The 17,839-nt window shown below is 45.6% G+C and overlaps 1 non-coding gene across 1 annotated transcript; it reads left to right on the forward strand.

Moving 5' to 3' along the window:
• Positions 1-252: 252 nt before the first annotated feature.
• On the forward strand, positions 253-359 carry LOC148877731 (small nucleolar RNA R71). The gene has a single exon (XR_016106143.1). It is a non-coding gene; the product is annotated as a small nucleolar RNA R71 (small nucleolar RNA).
• The last annotated feature ends 17,480 nt before the right edge of the window (positions 360-17,839 follow it).

Raw genomic sequence — 17,839 nt, forward strand, 5'->3', positions numbered from 1 at the left:
ATTTTTTTACTGAGTGCTCCTATTTGTGCAGCTAGTGCTGTATAAGTGTCAACATTATGCAAGCCTTGCTGCTTCCTAGTTTGAGTCCTTTCCGAATGCCATTGATAATTGTTGGCTGCCATTTCCACAATAAGTGCATGGGCAACCTCAGGAGTTTTATTATTTATGGATCCTCCGGCTGCAGCATCTAATATGGTCTTATTTGAGTCAGTAAGACCATTATAGAAAGTCTGCACTTGCAGCCAAATGGGGAGGCCATGGTGAGGAACTCTCCTTAACAGCTCCTTGTATCGTTCCCATGACTCATATAAAGATTCCCCCTCTTGCTGGAAAAAAGTAGTGATGTCATTCCTCATTTTAGCAGTTTTAGAAGGGGGAAAATATTTAGAGAGAAAACGGCTGGCCATTTCGTCCCATGTGGCTATAGATCCTGCCGGTAATGAGTTCAACCAAGCTTTGGCTTTATCCTTCAAAGAAAATGGGAATAACCTCAGCCGGATGGCATCATCACTTACCCCATTGTGTTTGAAGGTGTCACAGATTTCCAAGAAGTTAGCAACATGGGCATTCAGATCCTCATGGGCCATACCACAAAACTGAACCGTATTTTGTATCATTTGGATTATGGCCGGTTTAATTTCGAAGTTATTGGCAGCAATAGTTGGCCTGATAATGCTGGAGACAGTCCCGGTGAGGGTAGGCTTGGCATAATCCATCATAGTTCTTTGTTCAGCCATTTCTTGTGCTTCTTGTCTGACTTGCTTAGCAGCTCTCAAACGGACACGGAGAGTCCGTTCAATCTCTGGGTCGTAAAGGATCTCTTCCAGTTCAGGTCTGCTTGTCATAAACTGTTAAAGTCAAAGCAATAAAAATGCCAATATTCACAAAAGAAAATAAATAACTAATCCTATCACACTGAAAATGTAAAGTGAAGTATTGGAATACAAAACCTACATCCTATCATGAATAAATGAAGCCGATTATACTAAAAGCAGATTTAAACCAATCATCTTATTCAAGGTTCCTTTATCTACATCCATCGATTGCAACATCTGAATTCAGACCCAATTTAGATCTGAGTTCAGATCTACAAGTCTTTGGTATTGTTAGTCTAGAGAAATTAATAAATAATAATTCAGATCTGAGCTGGATATCTCATACACACTCATTGGTATACACTACAATATACATCCATTAAGGTTGGAATCAATTCTGTGATGCTTTAGGGCTGAAATCAGAACTGATCTAAAAAAAGAATTTAAAAGGATCTGAAATAAAGTAAAACCAGTCCTGAGTTAGGCTTGGGTTAAAAACTCTACAATTGAAGCTCAAACCTGTATAGCTGATGCATATCAAACACTTGCTAAGACCTGAAAATTGGGTCTGCAATGTTTGGTATTGCAAGCTATTCGGCCCATACAACTTTTGTAGAAATCTGAAATCAGGTCTGCTAACTGTTGCACTATAGCAGCCCTGCTACAGATCTGAATGCTAAAAGAAATACTTGGAAAGTGCTAATTTTTCTTAAATATCTGAGGCATAACAATTATTCAATCCAAACATACACCTCCTTAGCTAATGTAGCTCGGTTACAAGTGGGTAAAGCCAAGAATTCAGTCCACCCAGAATTCATAGTATGCTCTGTATCAGTTCAGTCCTCACATCATATCAACTGCATTTCAGATTTGAATTTCTCTCATTCCTTGCTATCCATTCACCCCTGAGGCAGGTTGGATGTATCCTAGGGTGGATTGGGGTAGTGATGGCACCCAATTCACCTCAAACTTGCATCGGTTCAGATCTGAGTTCAGAGGAATTCAGATCTGAACTGAGCAGATCTGTAACAGCAGAATTCAGATCTGAACTCAAGTCTGAGTTTGGATCTGAATTCTCAATTGCCTTACCTTCAGTTATTGCTACCAAATTGTTTTTGGGGAATAGCAGAAGTGCCCTAGGGTGAATTGGGGTGGTGATGACACCCAATTCCCCTCAAAATTTCATCAGTTCAGGTCGAGCCCACAGGAACTCAGATCTGAAGTGTTGCAGATCTGCAATAGCAGAATTCAGATCTGAACTCAGATCTGAGTTCTGATCCGAATTCTCAATTGCTCCTCTGGTTGTTCAAAAGATCTCCCCCTTTTTTTTTCATTTGTTTTTTTTTTCTTTTTGTAATGAAAGAAAAGAAAAATAAAATCTGAAACACAAGCAACTCTTTTCGGCTGAGTGCTGCAGATCTGAAATCTGCTGATCTGAGTGCCGAATGCAACTCAGATCTGCAACACTCATGTTTATGTGAATTTTTTTTTTTTTCTTTTTGAAGGGAACAACATCAAGATTGAATAGAAATCAAATATGCCTTTATTAAAATGAAACTGAAACCAAAAAAAAGAAAGTAATCTACTTAAGAAAGAAGAAACATAACTACAGTAGTACAGCAGTTGCAGTCCAAGCTGAAATGAAAAAGTTAGCAAATTAACCCAACTATGAATGCAATGCTGAATGAGATCAGATTAAGAATGCTCAATGTTTCCTAATATTGTTTCTCTAAATCCCCGGCAGCGGCGCCAAAAACTTGATGTGTGGCTCATTGTGACACTAGCAAGTGCACTAGCCGTTCAAGTAATAAAGTAGTGAGTGAAGTATCGTTCCCACGAGGATTTAGGAAACAATTACCAATACTAAATTGAACATTTCTTATCTGATCAACAAATAAATCAAAACTCTAATGAAAGCTAAGAAATCCTAAATTAAAATCTATCTAAATCATTGGTCCAATTGCCTTCAATTCAGGTTAGAAGAGTAAGCAGTAAATGTCAATCTCAGAATTCAGCAATCTATCAATTTGGATCATTCGAATGAATCATGATTGAGCCTTGGTTTGGTGAAACCCCAAGGTCATGAACAGCCTCTCTCAAGTGCATGTTCATCCTATGCATGAGTGACGGTTCTTCTATCTCTAGCAAGAATCTAATCCTCATGCATGCATTTCTTCAAACACTTCTAAGGCATCAATTCAAATCTGAATTGATCACCAACTGAATTGTGCAAGTTATCTCTAACCTTGCACTCAATTCAGTTCTTGAATAGTAGATCTGAATTCCTAGAGTCTCTCTCAAGCACTCTAGGAATTCCAAGCTGTAGATTAATTCGCCCAATCTGAAAATTGCAGATCTGAATTCTCTTTCAAGCAATTCAGATCTTGCAATCTCAGATCTGAGAATTCAGATATGAGTTTTGAAGGTTAGTTGGCCAAATTAATCTACAATCACACCCTTATTCAAGAAACTTCAAATACAATGCATGACCATTTGAATGAATCAAAAAGAATTAGATTGCTGAACTAAAATTTTACAAGCTGAAATACATCAAGGAAGAATGGAAACAAGGAGAAAGAAGAAAGAACATATAACTAAGAAACTGAATTCAAATCAAAAGAGAATGAAACTACAAATGATTTATTACAGAAGATCTTTGAATCACAAACTCTCAATTCGAACTCACCTTCTTCTTCTAGCTTGCTTGTCTTGAACTTCCTTCAGCCCTTCTTCTTCTTCTTCCTTGCGCCTAGCCTTCTTCTCTTCTCTTCTCTCAAGGTGGCCGAACCTCTAAGAGTGGGAGAGCCTTCCTCTCAAGCAATTGAACAACTTTCTCCCCTCCTAGAGGCCTCCTTATATAGTTTTTCAAGGGGGCTCTTGCCCCTTCTTGAAGCCTCTAGAATGGGGTGTATTACACCCCTCATGAACCTTCTAGAGTGCTCCCTCCTTCTCTTCAAGAAACTCCTAGAAGTTGCCGCCCCTAGCTCCCTTTGGGCTGCTATTTGGGCTACAACTTAGCTTGCTTTTGAGCTCATGTGGGCTACACTCTAGGCTGTTATTTGGGCTAAAAATGGGCCTTCCTTGCTGGGCCGAATTCTCCTCATAGCTAGGCTTTATTTTCTTGGGTTTTCTCAAGGAATTCACTTGCTCTTTTTGGGCCGAAGTGCTCTCTCTTGCTTCCATGACCGGGCTGGACTGAAATTGGTCTTTTTGAACCTTCTTTTCTTGCCTTTTTCCTTCCTTTTCTTGGATTGATTATCCCTGAACTTATTCTTAGCATTAAGCTAAATTAAGGCAAAAATTAATAAAACCGGCATAAAAATCCATGCTAAAGTCCTCAAAAATTATAGATAAATTGTAAGTTCATCATGATGAACAGAGCCATCCTGCACGGACTGAAAGCACGTCTGGATTGAGCTAAGGGATTGTGGGCCGAAGAGCTACCAAGTGTCTTATGGGCTCACCGAACGACCGAAAAAGCAGCCACGGGAGAAACCCCCTTCAACCTCACCTACGGCACTGAAGCGGTGATCCCGGAAGAAATTGAAATACCAACGTTGCGATTAGAAACATACGACGATCGGACGAACGGAGACGAGTTACGCACCAACCTCGACCTACTGGACGAGGTAAGGGACCTCGCGCACATCCGAACAGCGGCATACCAGCAGCAGGTAGCCCACTACTTCAATAGCAGAGTAAAGTAATGAAGCTTCTGAGTCGGCGACCTGGTCCTCCGTAAGATTATGGTGCCTGAACCCGGCGTCGGCAAGCTTGGACCTAATTGGGAAGGGCCCTATAAAGTAAAAACAACGCTCGGGGGCGCATACGAACTCGAAACCTTGGAAGGCAAACGAGTACCCCGAACGTGGAACATCGTGAACTTGAGGCGATACTACCTATAAACCACCTAGCGAAGTGGACAAAATCAGGCCCTATGTGCCACAAGGCAAGCCGAGGAACTTCAGCGTAGACAGCACATTATCAGCTCGGCAAAAAATCAGTTCGGGGTGTAAAAGACCACGGAAATTTAAAAACCTGGCAAAGAAACAGCTCGGGGAAGATGAGCAAGGGGAAAAAGACAATCCATTGCAAGAAACAGTACACTGGCAAAAAAAAAATTTACATGCCCGGAGCCACTTCTTCGCCATCGGAAGGCACTTCAACAACACCCAAAGGCCCTGCCTCTCCTTCAGAGTCCGGCTCGCCATCGGCAGCATTGGCCATCTCCTGAGTTATAAGCAAAGTGGTTATGGCACTTACATCGAGGTCAGGGTATGTATTCCGGATCATCCACCAGCTCAACTTGAACCCCCTCCTGTAAGAGTCCACCATCAGATCGTCAAAACGCGGGGAGGCAATGTAATCTTCAACTGCCTTCTTCTTGGCGTCAATGCCTTGTGAAAAAATCTGTGTTCTCTCCCTAATGTCCTCCTGAAGATACTCGACTTGATGCTGCAAATCCAACTTCAAGTCCGCCATATGCTTGACAACTACCCCCATGGCCTCGGCGTCACGCTGAGACCTTGCCTGTCTGGCCATCGCGACGCGAGCAGCCTTTTCAGCAGCATAAGCAGCCGCCTCAGCAGCCCGGGTATTTGCCTCTGCAGCACGGAAGGCTTCTTCAGCAGCATGAGCGGCAGCCTCAGCAGCTCGCGCCTTTCGCGAGCTCCTCTCCACTTGGGCCGCCAAGGCATGAATCGAAGAATTCACCTACCAAAAGAAACAAGTGAGCAAAATGACAGCAGAAGCAACAGAATAAAAAAGGAAGACAGAATCTAACTTACCACCATGGCATGTATTACGGCGCGGCAAGTGACCTGATTCAAGGGAAGATCGGTCCACGCCGCGACCTCCTCGGGGAAAGTAGCGTCCCTACTCTTCTGAAGAGCGTAGTTCGGCGTCAACACGCTCCTAAACTCCCCTTGAGCTCCCGAGCCTGAGGGCCCAGCCCGCGTATGAGTAGACCCGGAGTGACTAGGAGCACTTGAGTACGCAGGAGCGCCCGTATGAGTGGTTTCAGCGTAAGGCGCCCCGGCAGTATCGTGCACCGGTGGAGTCACTTCGGACTCCCTGGGCAGATCCTCTGGCGTATGGTCTGGGGCTTGGGGCTCCTCATCCAGGGTCAGCTCGTTACGAGTTCGCTTGGCGACCCGCTTCCTCCTCTTCATACCTTGGAACAAACGCCCCCCACCAGTTCTCTCCGCATCCATCACACCTACAGAAACAACTTCGACATAAAAAAAAAAAAGCCGCATAGCCAGAAACCTACCCGAACTCAGGCCGGCTGCAAAAAGCTTAGCCTCCGTTAAGTAGTGGTGGCACTTTAAGCCTTGTCATGCCCATTGCCGGATACCCTTCACCGTCTCTTTATCAAGAGTTACGCCCAAATCGGGAGTGGCCTCACCCCACCCGGTCTGAAAGGGCCATCCTTGTGCACTTCGCACGCCGAAGTAGTCCCGCTTCCAAGCCGGGACCTTATTAGGAAGATCGTGCAGAAGTTTGAAACCCTGGCGAGGAGTAAGGTAATACGCCCGTCTCCCCCCTGGAAGAGAACCCGTCTGTCTCTTGAGCATCAAGATAGAGGATAATATCTCTAAGTCTAAGGGAAAGTTCTGCTCGCAAAAAAGGGAAATTGTCCCCACTAGGTTCCGAATAGAGTTCGGATGAAACTGGCCAATGGTGACACCAAAGTGGTTTATGACTTCGACGAGAAGGGGATGGAAAGGAAGTCGCAACCCTGCAGCAAGCTGCTCTCGAAAAATCACGATCTCGTCAGGACCGTGTTCCCAAGGAAAGCTACCCGAAGGAATAAAATAGGTGTACCCCCCAGGAAGATTGTAAGACAGAAATATGGATTGAAGCCCCTCAGGCGTCATGGTCGAAGGGCCAAACCGGTCTAGCATCCGACCTCGGAGGGAGGTAGACGCCAAACTGCTCGAAGCGACTCGACCTGCTGGTTCGTAGTCTTCAAACTCCACCTCAGGATCACTGAGGCAGTCTGGGGACATGGCTCGGTTGGTGGAACCTACATCGACCCTACTCGAAGAATCGTCTGAGCTATCAAAGCTAGACATTGGGGAAAAGACGAATTCAAGAAAGTACTCACCGGAAGGTTTGAAGAAATACCAAAGAACCGTGAACTGAATAACCAGCCTTGACGCGAGCTGGAAAAGACTTGGACGCGAGCTGAAGGGTTGGACGCGAACTCAATAGACAAACCGCAGAAGTGACCACAACCGAGGTCCCCCACTATTTATATCTACAGTAACGAAGAATTGACCCTGCAGACCGAAGACAATCGACGGCCCATGTTCTTACCGACCGCACAACCCTTAAGGTCGAGACGTGATGGGCGCACGTCTTTCCGAGAAAAGCAAAACGTCAGCGCGTCTTTTTGAAACCGACGTCGCTTCGACATGCGTCTTTTCAAAACTGACGCGCCGCACGTCTCCCCGACAGTCGACCGCACACGTACAGCAGTGGTGTGCCTTTTTGAAATGACCCGCTGTCACGTCCCAGCGGCGCGAGTTGGTTTGAAATTTAAAACGCACGGTCACAACCACCAGCGTTCTTGAGTAAGCACGTTTCCAGCCTTCTCGAAAACCGAAAAAACCCTAGCAAAAGCGTCTCGTACAGTGAAGGTTTGAAGGACGGGACAAATCCACCAGCTACCTCGCGAAAACTCCCCGCACCATGGGAAGACCCTCGGCGCAAGGAGTGGGGGGCAATTGATGAAGGAAGTTTTGGTCCGACCTCTTTATTATGTGACACGTGGCAGAAACGATAGCTCGGCAAAAGGGGCCAAGCCTAGGCGGGAACAAAGGCACACTTCGCCGAACTGACCCACCTTGTAACAGCTCGGGATACACTTCGCCGAACTGACCCACCTCGTAACAGCTCGGGATACACTTCGCCGAACTGCCACCTTGTAACAGCTTGGGATACACTTCGCCGAACTGACCCACCTCGTAACAGCTCGGGATACACTTCACTGAACTGCCACCTTGTAATAGTTCGGGATACACTTCGCCAAACTGACCCACCTTGTAATAGCTCGGGATACACTTCGCCGAACTGACCCACCTCGTAACAGCTCAGGATACACTTCGCCGAACTGCCACCTTGTAACAGCTCGGGATACACTTCGCCGAACTGACCCACCTTGTAACAGCTCGGGATACACTTCGCCGAACTGACCCACCTTGTAACAGCTCGGGATACACTTCGCCGAACTGACCCACCTCGTAACAGCTCGGGATACACTTTGCCGAACTGCCACCTTGTAACAGCTCGGGATACACTTCGCCGAACTAACCCACCTTGCAACAGCTCGGGATACACTTCGCCGAATTGACCACTTGTAACAGCTCGGGATACACTTCGCCGAACTGACCCACCTTGTAACAGCTCGGGATACACTTCGCCGAACTGACCCACCTTGTAACAGTTCGGGATACCTCCGAGCTCAAGACCGCCTCGCTTAGCACTTCACATCATTTTCTAGGCACCAAAGCCAAACAAGTCATACCATGCCTGACACTAGGGAAGTCCATGCCCGAGGGCGCCACGCCTGACTGACTTGGGATCTGACGTTTGGTAGCAGCACTCTAAACGGCCACCTGCCACCGCCATCTCCAGTTAGACGGTTAGGTAGTGACGGTTCTGTCTCAGCAGAAAGGACGACGACTGAGTTGACAAGCACAAGGGTAATCATACCCGATCTGACAAGGGCCTCGGGACGAGTACACGAAGTGACTATAAGAGCCCCTGGCCCCCCGACAACGGAGGTATGCAAACTTTGCGCTATCTGGTATTACCTTGCTTTTGAAGGATTCTAACTTGAGCTTCGGAGCCTCTACACCAGGTTCCCCCCGGAGCTTTCCCATCTCTTCCGTTTCAGGTTCCCTGCTACCCCGTTCGGAAGCAAGGCAGCGGACAGCTAAGACCAGCCGGATCGCGCTCCATCAGATTCATCCCAACCTCTTTTACAAGGCTTGGCCGAATTCATTGAAAAGACAGTGAACCCCTTGAAACCCATCACATGGGCTCCTAATGGGCCCAACACTTACAATAAGTAGTCCCTGGGCCAAGCCACCTTATAAAAACGTAGGAACTGTGGGCAGATGCAAGATTAGCCCATCAAGTACTACCCTCAATGGTTTTACACTTAACCTCTCAGCCCTTAATGATCAAACACTACCCAACAAGAGATGACCTCTCCTTTGGCTGCAAGGAATAGTGTTGCATTCTCTACTCACATGGATTCCGGGAATTAAAATATTTTGCAAATATTTTGAAATCGTAATATATATATATATATATATATATATATATTACGATTTCAAAATGTTTGCAAAATATATATATATGTGTATATACGTATATAAATATATTTTGCAAGACAGATTTCAACAATTGAAATCGGCCATCGACAGTCTTTGTTTCCATCAGAGAGAGTGCATCCCCAATCATTACCTTTATCCGACAAAGGGGCTGATCCTGTCACTATGATCATCAACTCAGATGAATTCTCAGACTGACCTAACATACCCAGGTTTTGACTCCCGCTAAGGATCTCACTGATTGGCATATCAAAGACAGCCTAATCCGACACCTAGTGCAGTATCATAATCGAGTTTAGGGGTCAGGTGTAGCATTCTAGTTTTGTCCACTAATCACCAATGTCCAAGGCAATACTAGAAATTTGGTCCGGATTAGGGTTTCAAGTAAACCTACACTACATGTACATCGGGTCTCACCCTGGCAGCTGAGATAGGCCACCCCAACACTTGGTGGCACATCAATGTCAACTTTAATAGGATAAATCTCCCAGACTTATCCAACAGCTATAAACATTCTAAACTAACAAAGTCTCATAAGTGTCTAGTTTAAGGGTATTACACAAAAACACACTATAATAACATGAATCAAATATGTACTTTATTCATTTACAATAAATGTCATAATGTACATCATTCTGGTTGAAGCTAAGGGCATACACTGTCTAACAAATATATTATTGTATATATACCGATTGGTTCAGCTAACCGTTAATTTTTTATAAGGTTAACTGAAATCGAACCAAAGTTTTTGATTAACCAATTTCTTGGTTCAGTTTTCAGGTTTTTTTCTCACCCCTAGTGAATATAATGGGCAAGTGTTATCCATATTGGAAACATCTTTTTATGTTTCTATCATTAGTAAATCTTCAGGTGTTATTTGTATTGTACTAGGAAAGACTTTCATACTTTCCCTTCCTCCCCACTCTTTAGGAGAATCATGTCTATTTATGAATGTTAACTTTGTTTTTCTTTTTGTTGAAATTGGTTGGTTTATCCATTAGATCTAACTAATGATTTGATTTTGTTTTCTATTTTGTAGATGCACAAAGTTGAACATGGACATCGTATACCTAGTAGTCTAGTTATTCTATTATTTTCTGATACTAAGTCGGTGTAAGTGGTTGGTCAAACACAACTCAAATGACTTGGTTTATTATCATGATTCATGAATTAAACCGGTCTGGCCCAGTTTGGGTTCATGATGAGCCAACTGGGTTTATAGCGTTTTACAATCTATAGCCTTATTCTATGACTTATAACTTATAATAGCTTCCTTTATATGGCTATCTATCTCACTTATATCATAACTTCTTTCATGGATTCTCTATCAATGAGCATGAGATTTCAAGAAAATAAAAAGTAAAAGTTTGGATGCCATTATGAAGAAAGAGTTAGATTTGCAATGGGCATTCTACAGTGGTTTTAAAAAGGAACTATTTGATAGACTTGCCATAACTAATGTTGGAAAATAAAAATAAGACTGGATCGTAATTGCCATGCATACATGGTAATATTAACGGTATAAGTAGCTTTTTAGTTTTTACCTACCACTAATGATCCTTGTATGGTTTTCTTGCAAAGAAACTTCCAATTAGCAATTTTTCTCAAAAATCTAATAAATCAATCCCTCTGCCCTTCTTTTTTACTACAGTTTTTGTTTTTGCTGCAAACCGGAATTTATACATTGAAATAAGAAGCATTTAAAGATGGAGTAGTGGTTTCTCACAAATTATAGAAGTCACTTCTTTCATGTTAACCGTTTAACATGAAAGAAATGAATAAAAGGGTGCTTTGCCACCAAAGCTATTGCATTAGTGAAGACAGATTTACTAAGGCATGATCAAGAGTGATTATGACTTTGCATGAACATCATGACATTTAGGCCCCATTCACATTTTGGTAAGTTATTTACCTGAGTAATTGCACTTACTTAGGTAATTGTTTCTCAAGAAAGATTTATCTGGGTAAGTGCATTTACCTATGTTCTTTTATTTTTCATGTAATTAAGGCAATGATTATTTTTTCTATAAAAATCCATTATTATAAGGGGCATTTTGTCCCTTTCAAGTGATAGCAATTTTCCCCTAAGGTAGAAAAGTTATTTATCCACCTAGGAGATGGAAGTGATACCAAGTGATACACAGAAAAATAAACTTTCTTTGGTCCCCACATAAATCTATAAAAAAGAACATGAGATTTTTGGTCAATAGGCAGTTTCCCCCCTCTCAAAATCTAGAAAAAGAACACACTCTTAAGTTATCCCCCATATTTAAGCATATTGAATAGCCCAATACATTGATGAAGCTTCTACAACCTTGACATCAAGAATACCAACAAGGTAGACTTCTATGGCTTCAATCACCCCTCTTCTGAAACTGCAACTCAGGCAGCAGCTGCACGTTGTTCCTTAAGAGAGCCATCACAACATATCATAACATCAGCCCTTGGCCTTGTTGGCATCACTAGGGTCACAGAATTTGTAGTCACTTCACTTAGGGTTGTGGGAGTGCACCTAGGATCACCAACTACAATCAAATGACACCTCTGACATTCTTTGACAAATTGAGTTTTATGCATAATGGTCTTAACCACATCAAGCTCTACTCCTTGGAAAACTAATCTATTCCTCGTTTCCCAAATTTTCCATAGAACAACACACTGAAATTGAAAGATAGTAATGACATGTCATCCACTACATCAACCTCCCCAATCCTCTTATTGACCCATCTAATGAAATCAGCTTGTCCAAGCTGGTCTTTATTGGGAATTGAGGTCACGAAAACTTGGAGTAAAAGATCAGAGGTGTGTTTAAAGACGTTGTCTTTAGAACATTATTTTTCTCCACTCAATTTTATTGAGTTTGCTGTTGGATTACAGGTAAATTTGTTCTCAGGATACAATATAGCTTTGGGCGAGAATCTGCAACTAGAAAACTTGAAGAGTCTTTGAAACAACTTTATGTGAGATAGTAGCAGATCGGATTGAGAGAGATAAGAGTGATTTTTCAAAAGCTTGTATATTCATTTGTTTGATTCACGCTCCTTATATAATTTTTGGGGAACCATCTTGAAAAGGAAGGTGTTGGTTCAAAAGGCTCTTTGTACAATCACAATTTCAAACTTTGTGACTATTAAAAGTTACTTAATAGTTGATAATTGTTAATTTTTGAATAATGCTTCTTGATCACGTTTGATCAAATCGTAACTGTTGGATTTTCTTAAAACGTCAATGGTCATGATTCAACCTCGCATAAAAAAATCAAAGCCACCTTACGCGAATCACGCAGATGCACAAAGTACGCCTTTAAAGCATCTCATTGTATCACACATGGGTGTGTGCACATTGCGTGATAGTAAGCTTCTATACTCTCTTCTTATAATTCTAAGGAGTACAAACAAACTCCCATTTAAAAACTCAAAACATGTTTAATAATTTTCCATTGTAAGACAAAGCTTTAAAGAAGAGAAAAATTAAAAATTGATTTTAGTGCGAGATTTAAAAACTGTATTCAAGATATATGTATAAATGTATTTTTTGTGTAATTAATCAATCAAATCCCATTAGATTTAATATCTAATGAGATTAAAATCCAATAATCTTTTCTTAAACAACGCCAAACGAGCAAAATGACAATGCCACAGCAAATGCTCAAGAGGTTAACAGCACTAAAATTCTTGTCCGTAATCAGCCATACCAACTTTCCTTTAACTAAGAGACGATGATGTATAATCTCCCAAATAAATAATAGAAAACCGGGATATACATTGAGATTCCAAAACTTTTTTCAAGGAGATTTAATAGATGATTAATTAAAGCCAAATATGCTGGCTTCACAAAAAATTTAACCCTTTAGTTCAGAACCCAAGTCCATCCATCCTCCGACTTAATAGTTAATATTACGAGGGATGGTACGCCTCTAATAGCTTGTATTGTAGCTGTATTAAAAAAACCGTCCCAACACCTCTAATAGATTGTATTGGTACACCTTTAGTTATTTGAATAATAGATGATGAAGGGAAATTTGGCCCGACCTCTTTATTATGAGACACGTGGCAGAAACGACAGCTCGGCAAAAGGGGTCAAGCCTAGGCGGCAAGAGCATACTCCGCTGAACTAACCCACCTTGTAACAGCTCGGGGTAGAATTTGCCGAACTGACCGCCTTGTAACAGCTCGGGATAGACTTCGTCGAACTGCGCCTTGTAACAGCTCGGGGTAGACTTCGCCGAACTGCGCCTTGTAACAGCTCGGGATAGACCTCGCCGAACTACCTTGTAACAGCTCGGGGTAGACTTCGCCGAACTGCCACCTTGTAACAGCTCGGGACAGACTTCGCCGAACTGACCCACCTTGTTACAGTTCGAGATACCTCCGAGCTCAAGACCGCCTCGCTCAGCACTTCACATCATCTTCTAGGCACCAAAGCCAAACAAGTCGTACCACGCCTGGCACCAGGGAATTCCGTGCCCGAGGGCGCCACGCCTGACTGACTTGGGATCTGACGTTTGGCAGCTGCACTCTAAACGGCCACCTGCCACTGCCACTGATGCCGCCATCTCCAGTTGGACGGTTAAGCAGTGATGGTTCTGCCTCAGCAGAAGGGACGACAGTCGAGTTGACAAGCGCCAGAGTAATCATACCCGATCTGACAAGGGCCTCGGGGCGAGTACGCGAAGCGACTATAAGAGCCCCCTGCCCCCCCGATAAGAGAGGTATGCAAAAACTTTGCGCTATCTGGTATTACCTTGCTTTTGAAAGATTCTAACTTGAGCTTCGGAGCCTCTACACCGAGTTCCCCCCCGGAGCTTTCCCATCTCTCCCGTTTCAGGATCCCTGCTACCTCGTTCGAAAGCAAGGCAGTGGATAGCTAAGACCAGCCGGATCGTGCTCCATCAATTGGCGCCGTCTGTGGGAAACGCTTCAAAAAGCCTCCCTCCAAACTTCGATACCCCCCTTTCTTGTTTAAAAATCCCAATACTCATGGCCTCCTCCAGCAACACCGGACGCGGCACGGAGACAAACGCCACCGGGGAGCAACTTCAGGTCCCCGTGGTGTGCGTTGGACAGTTCACCATCCCCCTTTCGGCGGATGGGATCCCCATCCTAAACACGCCACAAGCAGTGGCACCCGTAAACCCTCCTACCGCAAACGTCCCCTTTCATCTCCCCATTGAGACAACTTTCACTGAACCAACTGCCATCCCCATGGCAGCTAGCCAAGACCGGTTGGAGGACCTGGTGCAGTAAATGCGGGCAATGCAAGCCCAAATGCAACAGTTCCAGCAACACCAGCTTCACCAGCACCAAGTGCTGCACAACATCTCCCAGTATCACTACCAACAGCAGTTCCCCCAACTGCCACTGAACCAACCACTACTTCCACCTCGCCACCCCGCTCCGAGGCTGGTCAAGGCCTCCCCACAGGATGGGCGCCCCCGCCAGGCGAAGGCCTCCCGGCCCCAAAACCACCCCAACAGCCAAGCCTCGTCCCCAGGCCGAAGAGAGAAAAATGTCATCCCCCGGCGCTCCAAGCCCGAGCTCCCACTCACCGAAAATCGATTCAGCGCCCTGGCGACGGACTACCAGCACTCCGGGCCCATCGAGGTCGGTAACACGGAGGCCAGTAGCGCCAGCACAAGGCCCGCTCAACGGCGAAGGCGCCGGCGAAGCCACCAGACCGCCACCCGCGCCTTGTCGGAAGTCAGAGGCAAAGCCACGAGCCCGGACGAGGTAGGGGCTACCCCGGCTCTCTCCGTTCCTTCCCCCCTCGCATCGGAACTCCTGGCGGTCCCCTTACCCAGAGACTTCAAACTCCCACCTCTGGACAAGTACGACGGGTGACGCACAAAGAGTTCAAATGACACATGGTGGCCAACCAGCCCGCGACCGTGGCCGAATTCCTCAAACTCGCGGATAAGTTCATGAGGACGGAGGAAGAGATCAACCAACGAACCGAAGGCGGGAACGAGAAAAGAAAGAGAGAAGGCGAGCTCTCCAACCCGGTGAGTAGAAAAAACCCGACCCGGGAGCCGAAGCCGAACCAGTCCATCCGGGCCCCCTTAGCAGTTCGGACGGACTACACGCCATTGAACACGAGGCGGACAGAGATCTTAATGACGATCAAAGATGCTCCGTACGTTAGGTGGCCACCTCGCCTGAAGGGAAATCCCAACGATAGAAACAAGAATTTGTATTGTAGTTTCCATAGAGACCATGGTCATAGCACCGAACAGTGTAATAACCTCCGCGACGAGATAGAGGGACTCATCCATCGCGGATACTTGAGAAATTTTGTACAACACAACAATAACAATAAAGCAGGTCAGCAAGGGGAGCAAGAAAAGGATGCACCCGAGTCTAGCAACAGACCTGCCGAACCGTTGCAGAAGCAGCCTCCGGAAGAGAGGCCAGTTCGCGGAACCATCCATGTAATAGTGGGAGGATCCATAGTAGCGGGGTGTACCTCGGCAGCAGCTCGGACTTCAGTTCGCGAAGTGGCCCTCGAAGAAAGGAACCCCCCAAAGAGGCCAAAGACCGAAGAGCCAATCTTTTTCACGGAGGACGACGCGCGAGGAGTCCACTACCCCCATGATGACGCACTTGTCATTAAGCTAAGGATTAGCAATTTTGAGGTCAGGCGCGTACTCATAGATTCGGGCAGCTCAGCGGACATCCTCTTCAAATCGGCATTTGACCAGCTGCAGTTAAAGAGGAGCGAGCTGAAGCCCGTGAACACTCCCCTGGTAGGTTTCAGCGGAGAGGAAGTTAGGCCCCTCGGGAAATAACTGTCCCTGTGGAAATCGGCACATGGCCTTGTGCGGTCAGACTCAACCATGATTTCCTGGTAGTCGTGACCCCCTCCCCATACAATGCCATAATAGGGTGGCCAATCACGCATGTCCTACGGGCGGCGGTCTCCACCTACTATTTGGCCATGAAGTTCCCTACGGACTTCGGTATAGGGGTAGCGCGGGGCGACCAGCTCGAGTCCCGCAAGTGCTACGTTGCCGCCCTAAAGGGAAAAACCAATACGGCCGACGACCTCGAGCTGGAGCGGCCGGTGGAGCAAGGTGAGGAGCGAGCTTCGCCCACGGAGGAAACAGTCGCAATCCAGGCTTCAGCTACGGACCCAGCTCGCACACTAAGCATCGGAGCTTCCATCGAAGATCCCCTACGAGCCGAACTGGTAAGTTTTTTACTCCAAAATTTAGATATTTTTGCCTGGTCCGCGGCCGACATGCCTGGCATTAGTCCCGGACTGATAACTCAGAAGCTTCATACTGACCCTATAGTCAGACCCGTTAGACAAAAGAAACGCAACTTAGCCCCAGAACGCTGGAGAGCGGTCGACGAGGAGGTTGAGAAGCTCCTCGCAGCAAACTTCATAAGGGAAGTCCACTACCCGAGCTGGGTGGCCAACCTGGTGTTGGTAAAAAAGGCAAACAGCAAGTGGCGCATGTGCGTCGACTATACCGACTTGAACCGAGCTTGCCCGAAAGACTGCTTCCCCCTCCCCAGAATTGACCGCCTAGTGGATGCGACCTCGGGAAACGAGTTGCTAAGCTTCCTGGACGCCTACTCGAGCTACAACCAAGTTAGGATGGACCCATCCAACGAGGAAAAAAGAAACTTCATTACCGAGTTCGGCCTGTATTGCTACAAAGTCATGCCCTTCGGACTAAAAAACGCCGAGGCAACTTTCCAAAGACTTGTAAATAAGCTGTTTCGGCCCCTGATTGGTACGAAGATAGAGTGCTATGTAGACGACATGGTCGTCAAAACTCGGTTTTCACAAGAGTTAAAACAAGACTTAGATTCTGTTTTCCAAATCCTGCGACACTTTAGCATGAAGTTGAATCCCAACAAGTGTGTCTTCGGCGTCACCTCGGGCAAGTTCCTAGGCTACATTGTCAATCGGCGCGGTATTGAGACCAACCCGGACAAAGTAAAAGCCGTTCTAGATATGATACCACCTCGGAAAGTAAAAGAGGTCCAGAGGCTAAACGGCCGCATAGCCGCTCTAAGCCGCTTCTTATCCACGTCAGCAGACCGCTGCCTACCCTTCTTCAAGGCAGTCAAAGGCAAAGGGTTCGAATGGACCCAGGATTGTCAGTTCGCGTTCGACAAACTAAAAGGTTACCTCGCTAGTATACCAACCTTAGCCCGGCCCGAGGTGGGCAAGGTCTTACAACTGTACCTCTCGGCGAGCAACGAGGCGGTCAGTTCGGTACTAATAAAGGAAACAGACCGGGTCCAACGACCCATATATTACGTTAGTAAGATTTTGCAGGGAGCAGAGGCAAGGTACCCGGAGATAGAAAAACTAGCATACGCCCTAGTAATAGTGGCTCGGAAACTCCGCCCATACTTCCAGGCTCATACAGTCATCGTCCTAACTGACAAGCCTCTCAGACAAGTTTTACTCAAACCCGAAGTCTCCGGTCGACTGACGAAATGGGCCATCGAACTCAGCGAGTACGATCTCCAGTACAAACCAAGAGCCGCTATCAAGGCCCAAGCTCTGGCAGATTTTATCGCCGAGTGCACTTTCAGCCACGAAGCCCCACAGGTCGAGCCCGAGGTCCCCATTTGCGGCGAACCCGGAGCTCCTGAGCCCATAGAGTTTGAACCCCGTGAAGTAGCATCCAGTGTGGCATCTCTCCTGATCAGGCGAAGAGCG

This window comes from Nelumbo lutea, chromosome 1 (assembly GCF_056320005.1).
Source record: "Nelumbo lutea isolate HS-2025 chromosome 1, American lotus-T2T, whole genome shotgun sequence".
NCBI classification, from domain to species: domain Eukaryota; kingdom Viridiplantae; phylum Streptophyta; class Magnoliopsida; order Proteales; family Nelumbonaceae; genus Nelumbo; species Nelumbo lutea.